We start from the raw sequence: 11674 nt of genomic DNA, 5'->3' as shown, positions 1-11674 counted from the left end.
TGTTGATCGGCCACGTAAAACCAGAGTTATGATAAAAATATGAAATGTTTGGTTTTCTTCCTGAATACTGTCGTTGTTTATATTTACTGCGGGAAGAAACGGTAAAAACTGCGTTTTATAAGGAAAATGCCATAAAGCACTCTCCACCTGTGAGTGAAGACAAAACCAAAAAACCCCACCCTTTCCTATTGGTCGAAAAATGTACCATGTCGACCAATCAAGAGATGATATGGCAACATAGCATTTAGTGGTTTAGGAAGGGGGAAGTTTTACGAGTGACGGCAATTTTTTTTTTATGTGAGAAATTTGCGACATTTAGCGCAAATCTTGTGTACTTAGTGTGTAGTGTAGTCAATAGTTTTGTTGTGTGTAGTCGCCTCCTGATGCGATTCTGAAGACCGTCCAATTTCAGAGCTGCTCACTTCCGGCCTACCCGGCCTCCTGAGGACCCAGACCACGTATACCGTGAAGGCTGGGTCCTCAGGAGGATGCAGCCTATAAATCTGGACAACCCCTTGGGGCTACACACAGAGAGAGGAGCATCGAGACCATCTTAGCTTATGAAAATTTAATGTCGCAGCTGTACAAGCTTGCTATGTGTTCTGTAAGCTGCTGTGCTCTTCACAAATAAAGCTGGAAGCAGCTCAGACTATTAGAACCAGCACTGAGGCCCTTTACATTTATACAGTGTTAGAGCAACGGCTGCAGCCTACAGCCTTTAAACTAGCGATTAAAATGCTGACAGTAAACTCGTCAGTCCAGATGTTACCACATTACTCTATGGTACTTAGAGTTAAAACAACTGAAACAGGCTGATTAAAATGAACAGCTGTCAGTTCTCTGATTCCTTATATCAAGACTGGAGATCACACTACTGATCAGTTCATTTAACATGTGAGTGCACAGATTCATTCTCAACTGGACATAAATGATGATCAAAGGTTGTATATGTGATGAATTCATCAAATCCCAGCCTCTAACACAGTGCGCTGAATCTTAGCTTTGAATGTCCAGAATATTCTAATCAGAGCAATTTAAGCATTCACTGAACCTACAGTATCTACACCTGTGTGCCAAATGTGTGGTAAAGACACAGATAATGTAATTATTAATAAAACATACGTAATGAAAAAAAGCTGAAATTGATTCAGTTTAGTACTTTCTCTGTGCTTATAAAGAGCTTATATTCTGCAACACACCTTCACCGCTTTTTCTTGCTAGTAACGGTGTTGTAATGGCAGAAAAAGCAATTAGTTAAGTTACTAGTCACTGAAAACAAGTACTGGTGTTAGTACCACTGTTTATTTTAATGCTATTATTCCCATCACTGCTCATGACCATAAATACATGTTGCAATTTTGGAGTCTATTGAAGCTGTAAGAGGGCAAGAGGCAGGGTACACCCTGGTCAGATCCCCAGACTGAAAAGAAGAGGATCTTCAGGCCTGGAAATGGCTTGAGAAGGAAAATTTGTTTTCGACTTCTCAGTGGTTATTTCAGTAACTCCCATCTCCGCTTCCTATGGGCAAACCTCATGTTCAAGGCTCACCTCACCCGCTTACGTCTCCCCACCTGTGAACATAAGTAAAAGTTATATAGCATTTTTCACAGACAGATGTGACAAAGTGCTTCACAACAGAGGAAACAAAAACACAATACAGTCATAAATACATCATTAAAAAGCCTGGTCTAATTAAAAGCTTTTTGAAATAAAAATGTCTTTAGCTGCTTTTTGAAGGTCTTCAGAGACTGTAGAAATAGAGGAAGTGCATTCCACAGTCTCTGCGCAACAGATTGGAAAGATCGGTCCCTTCGAGTTCTGAAACAAGTGTGGGGGACCACTGAAAGGTTTTGATTCCATGACCTCAGGTTATGAGACGAGTTGTGTATACGAATCAAATCAGCAATAAAGGAAAGGGCTCTAAAGGTTAAAACTAGAATTTTAAAATGAAGCCAGTGTAGTGACTTTAAAACGGGAGTTATATGGGCTCCAGTTGTCTCATTGCAGAGTTTTGCACAACCTGAAGATGAGCCGGCCCTTTCCTGTTGCGACAACTAAACAGATTATTGCAATAGTTGAGTCTTGTAGACAAAAGCATGGATATCATCTCAAGTTCACTCGTTGACACCATAAATCTAGGTTTTGAGATGTTCCTCAAATGAACAAAGTGGGTTCTTACTGTCTTATTTAAATTTCGCTCCAAAGTAAAAGCTTAATCAAAAACAACACCCAATATCAGCCTGTTGTCTCGTCCCACAGCAGATTAAAATAATGACCTAGGAAAAGAATTTGAAAAAAATCGAATGTATTTTTAACATTACTCATTAGGATTGTCCCAATAAAGATGAAATAAATAAGAATATTAAGTAATACAGATTAAAGTTCCAGTAGTATTTAAACAAAAAAAAAGTTTGCAAACAGGAAATTAAAAATGGTCTCTGGCGTACGTTTAAATAAAGATTCAAATTAAATCAAAAATATTTTATTTTCCAGTCCAAAACAACAAATTCCAAACGTTTACAGATGATTCAGTTCATGAATTGACAATTGCATGTCGCCCTGGAGCTGGTCTCATCTTTAGGAAGATGTTCCTGCTGCTGATAACCTGCTAAAGCTCTGTCACGACTGCAGCCATGTGCGACATGCATGAGGCTCTTTACAGGATCATATATACAACTGTGCTTAATTACAGTAAAACTGAACAAAACAATTGTTGTATATCATGAAGTCTTTATGTCAATTACACAGTTTAAGTGATTACATATATAGTTAAATACTTGTGTGGTCCAACACGCAAATTTGAAGGGTGGGGGTGGACAAACAAACTAGGAGACGTGTCGCTCCTCTTTTATAGTTTGCTGTCGCATTTCACTCATTGGCTAACAAGACTGAAATGCTATTCGCTTAGCAAGCATCATCCTGGGGTGTTTCTGACAGCGAAGCTCACATAAACATTACCAGGTACCAACATGATGCATTAATTTAACTTGACATCACAAGTCCAGGGCGCTGGTGTTGTGCCAAAGTTATGGTCTGCCAAAAACAGATGTCCAGGATTTGCCAAAAAGAGAGGTTTATGTAAGTACATGTTTTTTGCACACTGGTAACAGTGAAACAGTTTATTTGCAGCGTGGGAACGTTTGTGTTTGGAATATGAACGGAGATTCCTGAGGATTTTGTCACACTGGACACAGATGTAGCTCTTGGTGTTACGATGAGCTGAATGTGAGAAGCTTCTGTCACAGTGTACACAGTTGTGTGGTTTCTCTCCTGTGTGGATTCGTTCATGTCTCTTAAGCTGGCTAATAGTGGTGAAGGATGACCCACATTGGTCACAGTCGTGCTTTTTAACCCCACTGTTACAGAGTTCGTGTTTTTTTAATTCACTCGGTGTGGGGAAACCTCTCTCACATTCTTTGCAGTAGTTCATTTTATCTCCAGTGTGTCTACGCTGATGTATTTTCAGGCTTTCTGGTAATTGAAAGTTTTTCCACAAAGGTCACAGTGAAACTCTTTCCCACCAACACAGTGATGACAGGGTTGAGAAGTGGATCCATCTGTGTCGCTCTGCTTCTAAACAAAGACACAAACACAGTAAGTCAGGGAATTCCTTCAACATTTTTATCCTGAACATCGCCTGAAACAAAGAGCATCTCCCAATTTAATGTATTTGATGTAGAGGAACAGCAACAAGCACTGGTACTGTATAAGTTTTCTACAGTACCACTTTTTCCTTCCCACTGTCGCCAAAGTGCTTGCTCATAGGGGGTCATATGATTGTTGGGATTTTCTCTGTATCTATTATTGTAGAATCTACTGTACAATATAAAACACCCTGAGGCGACTGTTGTTGTGATTTGGCGTTATATAAATAAAACTGAATTGAATCTTGAAAATTGATGACTATGTCATAAATTGCAGGGACAAGGTTAAAAACTTGGGCGTGTGGTTCAACATGGCGCTCTCCTTCGAGTCTCATGTAAAAGAGACAACAAAGACCGCCTTTTGTCATTTGAGGAACATAGCTAAAATCAGACAAGTTTTATCAAACACCGCAGAGGTTCTTCTCCACGCATTTGTGTTTTCACGTATCGATTATTGTAACGCTCTCCTTTCTGGGCTACCAAAGAAAGGTTTTCGAGGTTTACAGATGGTGCAAAATGCAGCTGCTCACATTTGAACTAAAACTGGAACATTTGAGCACAATACCCCTGTATTGAAATCACTTCATTGGCTACCTTGTGAGGTTCGACAGATTTTAAGGTCCTGCTGCTCACCTACAAGGCTTTAAATGGTTTGGCACCTTCATACCTCTCTGATCTTTTGAACCCTTATCTTCCATCCCATGTTCTCCGATCCCAGGATTCTGGTCATTCAAAAGATCCTAGAGCCAGAAAAAAACTATTGGGGGAACGTGCTTTTTCTTTTTGTGCCCCGTTTTTGTGGAAGAACCTCCCTCAAGATATTAGTGGAGCCTCTGTGGAGGTTTTTAAAGCTAAGTTGAAGACTTATTGTTTTAATTATTGTTTTTAACTTTTATTGCTATGCATCACTTTTATTTATTTCTTTATTTTTAAATAGCTGTACAGAACTTTGTCTGAAAGCACTTTATAAATAAAGTTCTTCTTATGTTTTTGTTTCTTTGTTTTCTGTTTACTTTTTTATTTTGATTAGAGAAAAGGGTGAGCCCAAGTCCTATTAACCTATAACAACTGTGATACTTGCTTCTACTAATAACACTCAGCTTACTGGACGAAAATAACGCATTTTTTCAATCAATTCATCCAATATAACTCCATAAGTTTACTGATCTGACTTGTTCCAAACACTCAGTCTAAAATAAGAAGATAGAAATATAAATACATACCTCACAGTAACTGCACTTGTAGAGTTACTTTCTGGTGTGGATCTGTTGGTGTATTCTCAGGGAATTTGGAGATTTGAAAGTCTTATCACACAGGTCACATTTATAAGGTCTCTCCTCACTGTGGGTAAACATGTGTCGTTGTAACTGTGCATCTGTTGTAAAGAGTTTTCCACACTGATCACAGAAATAAACATTATGTCCAGTGTGACTGCGTAAGTGTATATTTCGTGACTCTATACGGCGGAATGTTTTTCCACAAAAATCACAGGGGTACGCTTTACTTCCAGAGTGGGTAACTTGATGACGCTGTAAGTATGTACTGTGAGCAAAAGCTTTACCACACTGATCACAGCTGTACGCTTTAACTCCACTGTGGACGAGTTGGTGTCTTTTTAAGCTTTCAGCGTGGGTAAAAGATTTTCCACACAATTGACAGTTGTACGGTTTAACTCCACTGTGGATGAGTTGGTGTCTTTTCAGGTGTTCAGCCTGGATAAAAGATTTTCCACACTGATCACAGCTGTAGGGTTTAGTTCCACTGTGGATGAGCTGGTGTGTTTTTAAGTTTCGAGCCCGGGTAAAAGATTTTCCACACAAGTCACAGCTGTAAGGTTTAATTCCACTGTGGATGAGCTGGTGTGTTTTTAAGTGTCCAGGCTTAGTAAAAGATTTTCCACACTGATCACAGCTGTAGGGTTTAATTCCACTGTGGATGAGCTGGTGTGTTTTTAAGTTTCGAGCCTGGGTAAAAGATTTTCCACACTGATCGCAGCTGTACGGTTTAATTCCACTGTGGATAAGTTGGTGTGTTTTTAAGCTTCCAGCATGGGTAAAAGATTTTCGACACTGATCACAGCTGTACGGTTTAAATCCACTGTGGATGAGTTGGTGTGTTTTTAAGTTTCGAGCATGGGTAAAAGATTTTCCACACTGATCACAGCTGTACGCTTTAACTCCACTGTGGACGAGTTGGTGTCTTTTTAAGCTTTCAGCCCGGGTAAAAGATTTTCCACACAAGTCACAGCTGTACGCTTTAATTCCACTGTGGATGAGTTGGTGTGTTTTCAGGTGTTCAGCCTGGGTAAAAGATTTTCCACACAAGTCACAGCTGTACGCTTTAATTCCACTGTGGATGAGTTGGTGTGTTTTTAAGTTTCCAGCCAGGGTAAAATCCTTCCCACACTCGTCACAGCTGTATGTTTTCTCTCCCTTTGTTCTGTGAGGTTTGTCGGCCTCCTGAGAGCGCTGACTTCTCGCTCCATGTTGGTCCTGCAGTGACAGAGATACAAACAGAGGCAGTGAGTTAAATGCAGTCGTGGAACAAACTGAAACTCCATTAGTGGAATCAAAGAGGTCAACAAACACGTTGTAGGTGTGTTACCACCACCTTCTGGTGATAGTTTCACATTACAATGATGTGCTACAATGAGAGTTGTCAAAGGAGAAAATCTTTTATGTCATAAAAATATTGTGAGTTCAACTGATGATGTTGTTGTTTCAATGTGTGCTGATAAAATGTGATCTTTGTATTTTCTTGTAACTTCTGTGGTTTTTGTTTGTAGCTTCTGTATGTATGGAGGAGCCCAGGATGGAAAAGATAAAGCTGCTGTTAACAACCAGCTGTGCACACAGTTTCAATAACAGTGTAACTGAGATATTTTTCTCACCTTCTGTGTTGAAGTCATTGTTTCCTCTGTAGTGGCTGAGCTGAGTCCAAATGGCTGAAACTGTTCCTCTGCTGCTCCACCAGACTCTTCTCCTCCTGTTACTCAGCTGGGACACAAAAAGTATAGATATGTATTTTATCCCTGACAAGAAGAAGCAGAGCAAATAAACATTACTACACTCAGTGACAACAATACCTATGAAGGAGGGGTGGAGCCGAACCGGAATACAGTATTCGGAAAGGCACACAAAAAACAAAAAACAAAACCAAAAAAATCATTTTTTACGAATATTTATTTCGAACAAATACTTAAAAAATATTTATATTTGGAAACAAGGGAAAACTTTACATGAAACAGCTGAGTTTCCTTGAGAGACTGCAGAACAGTACTGGATGAGTGACGTGTTATTTTCTTTTCAGTGACGTTACATTTTCATTGCTGGATTTATGGAAAAAATTCAACTAATACTGCCTATCCATAGTTGCTATAATGGATATAATTAAAGAATACTTACACTATAACATTAATTACAAGCGTAACGCAAAAAATGGATTTTTATGTCTTTATTTAACTTTTTTACAATCCCAACCAGTATTGTTCAGCACAGTCACTGGGTACTTTTGTGATTGTTTTCCTTCTCTATAAGGGACAGGTTCAAAGGTTAAAGGTCTCTCTCGTACTTTCAGTGCTGCCACGTGTGGATTTAAGTCCGCACTGCACTGTGTGTGTCTGTTTCCTGATTCAGTAAAACACATGCAGCTCTCCCAAAATGTGGGCGCATCAGTTTTTTGGCCTCGTCTTATCTATTTATCTTATCGGTACACAAGGCTCGCAACAATACAGATGGAAAATGTGATGTTAGTGTCATGTTGTTCAACAATTTCTCTGAAGGTTCTCAGTCATACAGGTCATCGTAGTCTAAGGAGGTTAGAAAGAAAGCAGCTGGACTTCTTTAAGTTTGGTAAAACACGTTTCACCGCTCATACATACCGTTATGACGGAATTATACAAAACACTGCATCAAAAACACAAAAAAAGTTGTTTCAGATATGTTGATCTCAGCAAAGAAGAATCAAACCAAAACTTTCTTTGTGAGTACGGGCAGCTGCACCTAAAGGCACAATGAACAGCGAGCACACATTGAACCGGACACAACGCTGTAGGCGCGTGAGGTCTTTTAATCGTGGATGTTGTCAACGCGGTAAATAGAAATGAGGCTGCAGAGGTTTGGTGCATGCAGAAAAACAGCTGCAGGGACAATGAAAAGACTTTTCTGCTCCAACTTCTCCCAGCATGCTGAGCTAATGATTAGTTGGTGATTTTCTCCAAACACTCTCTCACTCTTCTCTCAACGTGTTCACAACGTTGGACACCGAGGAGAGCAGCAGAAGACCTCATTCAGGAGCTAAACTCAACATGAACTGAACTCACAGTAAAGTTAGCTCGGTGCTTACCTTTAGATGAGCCCACAAACCGAGAGAAACTCCGTGATGAAGCTGGAACTCTTTCCAAACACAGGAAACAGATCAGGGAGCAGAGACCCACGTGGTTCACGCTGATCTCAGCTACGATCCAGGAGACAAGGGTGGGCGGATCGATGCAGATATCGATCCAGACGTTGGTAGTGGTTTATGATCGATACTTTAGTTTGTTTCTCTCCTCTAACTTCACTACTTTACTCCCGTTTCATGAAAAAGCAGCTCTCTCTGCTCGACTCCTCTCCTGCACACACGCTTTGCTCCGCCCCATTTTCTGCTCTGCTGTGATTCGTTGCTGTGCGGTCACGTGACTCAGAAGCTACATTTGGGGGGTGTCCAAATTCCTCCTGATGTCGCATTTTTAGGCCGATTACGTTACAGCCACACGACAAAGGCCGTGACAAATCACAGCATAGCCCAGCTAATTCCAGTTTCCAACATTTGCGCAGCCAATGTTCCCTCTAAGCTGCGCGCGTGTGTAATTGCGCACTGCTGGCGCGGTCTCTGCGCACAGAAAATCTGTGTTGTGCACGAAAAAAATTAAAACTTTAACAATTTTGTTTTGCAGTATTAGTCAGTGACTGACTGGCTGATTAGAGCGATGCCACCTTATCCCAAAGTCCAGCCAATAATGCGATTCACATTCGTATATACGCAGCTAATCAACGTGTTGACAGGCTATGACAGCGTCCTTATGTGCCGACACCGGTGTTTTAGCGAGCAAAGCGGCTGATGTGTAGTGAAGCCACGTTAATGACAACGTGTACAACCATTGGAGATGTGAGCAGGACAGACGAACAACTGACGGAAGAAGCGTGGACTTTATACCAGTTTTTAAATTGTGTTGATCGGCCACGTAAAACCAGAGTTGTGATAAAAATATCTGCAATGTTTGTTTTTCTTCCTGAATACTGTCGTTGTTTATATTTACTGCGGGAAGAAACGGTAAAAACTGCGTTTCATGAGGAAAATGCCATAAAGCACTCTCCACCTGTGAGCGAAGACAAAACCAAAAAACCGCACCCTTTCCTATTGGTCGAAAAAAGTACCATGTCGACCAATCAAAAGATGATATGGCAACATAGCATTTAGTGGTTTAGGAAGGGGGGAAGTTTAACAAGTGACGGCGATTTTTTTTTTATGTGAGAAATTTGCAACATTTAGCGCAAATGTTGTGTACTTAGTGTGTAGTGTAGTCAATAGTTTTGTTGTGTGTAATCGCCTCCTGATGCGATTCTGAAGACCGTCCAATTTCAGAGCTGCTCACTTCCGGCCTACCCGGCCTCCTGAGGACCCAGACCACGTATACCGTGAAGGCTGGGTCCTCAGGAGGATGCAGCCTATAAATCTGGACAACCCCTTGGGGCTACACACAGAGAGAGGAGCATCGAGACCATCTTAGCTTATGAAAATTTTATGTCGCAGCTGTACAAGCTTGCTATGTGTTCTGTAAGCTGCTGTGCTCTTCACAAATAAAGCTGGAAGCAGCTCAGACTATTAGAACCAGCACTGAGGCCTGTTACATTTATACAGTGTTAGAGCAACGGCTGCAGCCTACAGCCTTTAAACTAGCGATTAAAATGCTGACAGTAAACTCGTCAGTCCAGATGTTACCACATTACTTTGTGATGTTTAGAGTTAAAACAACTGAGACAGGCTGATTAAAATGAACAGCTGTCAGTTCTCTGATTCCTTATATCAAGACTGGAGATCACACTACTGATTTCAGTTCATTTAACATGTGAGTGCACAGATTCTCAACTGGACATAAACGATGATCAAAGGTTGTATATGTGATGAATTCATCAAATCCCAGCCTCTAACACAGTGCGCTGAATCTTAGCTTTGAATGTCCAGTATATTCTAATCAGTGCAATTTAAGCATTCACTGAACCTACAGTATCTACACCTGTGTGGCAAATGTGTGGTAAAGACAATGTAATTATTAATAAAACACACGTAATGAAAAAAAGCTGAAATTGATTCAGTTTAGTACTTTCTCTGTGCTTATAAAGAGCTTATATTCTGCAACACACCTTCACCGCTTTTTCTTGCTAGTAACGGTGTTGTAATGGCAGAAAAAGCAATTAGTTAAGTTACTAGTCACTGAAAACAAGTACTGGTGTTAGTACCACTGTTTATTTTAATGCCATTATTCCCATCACTGCTCATGACCATAAATACATGTTGCAATTTTGGAGTCTATTGAAGCTGTAAGAGGGCAAGAGGCAGGGTACACCCTGGTCAGATCCCCAGACTGAAAAGAAGAGGATCTTCAGGCCTGGAAATGGCTTGAGAAGGAAAATTTGTTTTCGACTTCTCAGTGGTTATTTCAGTAACTCCCATCTCCGCTTCCTATGGGCAAACCTCATGTTCAAGGCTCACCTCGCCCGCTTACGTCTCCCCACCTGTGAACATAAGTAAAAGTTATATAGCATTTTTCACAGACAGATGTGACAAAGTGCTTCACAACAGAGGAAACAAAAACACAATACAGTCATAAATACATCATTAAAAAGCCTGGTCTAATTAAAAGCTTTTTGAAATAAAAATGTCTTTAGCTGCTTTTTGAAGGTCTTCAGAGACTGTAGAAATAGAGGAAGTGCATTCCACAGTCTCTGCGCAACAGATTGGAAAGATCGGTCCCTTCGAGTTCTGAAACAAGTGTGGGGGACCACTAAAAGGTTTTGATTCCATGACCTCAGGTTATGAGACGAGTTGTGTATACGAATCAAATCAGCAATAAAGGAAAGGGCTCTAAAGGTTAAAACTAGAATTTTAAAATGAAGCCAGTGTAGTGACTTTAAAACGGGAGTTATATGGGCTCCAGTTGTCTCATTGCAGAGTTTTGCACAACCTGAAGATGAGCCAGGCCTTTCCTGTTGAGACAACTAAACAGATTATTGCAATAGTTGAGTCTTGTAGACAGCATGGATATCATCTCAAGTTCACTCGTTGACACCATAAATCTAGGTTTTGAGATGTTCCTCAAATGAACAAAGTGGGTTCTTACTGTCTTATTTAAATTTCGCTCCAAAGTAAAAGCTTAATCAAAAACAACACCCAATATCAGCCTGTTGTCTCGTCCCACAGCAGATTAAAATAATGACCTAGGAATTGAATTTGAAAAAAATCAAATGTATTTTTAACATTACTCATTAGGATTGTCCCAATAAAGATGAAATAAATAAGAATATTAAGTAATACAGATTAAAGTTCCAGTAGTATTTAAACAAAAAAAAAAGTTTGCAAACAGGAAATTAAAAATGGTCTCTGGCGTACGTTTAAATAAAGATTCAAATTAAATCAAAAATATTTTATTTTCCAGTCCAAAACAACAAATTCCAAACGTTTACAGAGGATTCAGTTCATGAATTGACAATTGCATGTCGCCCTGGAGCTGGTCTCATCTTTAGGATGATGTTCCTGCTGCTGATAACCTGCTAAAGCTCTGTCACGACTGCAGCCATGTGAGACGTGCATGAGGCTCTTTACAGGATCATATATACAACTGTGCTTAATTACAGTAAAACTGAACAAAACAATTGTTGTATATCATGAAGTCTTTATGTCAATTACTCAGTTTAAGTGATTACATATATAGTTAAATACTTGTGTGGTCCAACACGCAAATTTGAAGGGTGGGGGTGGACAAACAAACT

The 11674-nt window shown here is 40.0% G+C and overlaps 1 pseudogene across 1 annotated transcript; it reads right to left on the bottom strand.

Moving 5' to 3' along the window:
* Window positions 1-4868: 4868 nt before the first annotated feature.
* On the bottom strand, window positions 4869-6913 carry LOC146511884 (uncharacterized; annotated as a pseudogene). The gene is made up of 2 exons (XR_014875935.1): window positions 6535-6913; window positions 4869-6136 (listed from the first exon to the last, which is right to left on the bottom strand). The product of XR_014875935.1 is annotated as an uncharacterized LOC146511884 (transcript).
* Window positions 6914-11674: the final 4761 nt, after the last annotated feature.

This window comes from Neolamprologus multifasciatus, chromosome 9, assembly GCF_963576455.1.
Source record: "Neolamprologus multifasciatus chromosome 9, fNeoMul1.2, whole genome shotgun sequence".
Classification (NCBI taxonomy): domain Eukaryota; kingdom Metazoa; phylum Chordata; class Actinopteri; order Cichliformes; family Cichlidae; genus Neolamprologus; species Neolamprologus multifasciatus.
This window is presented reverse-complemented; position numbering and strand designations above follow the sequence as displayed.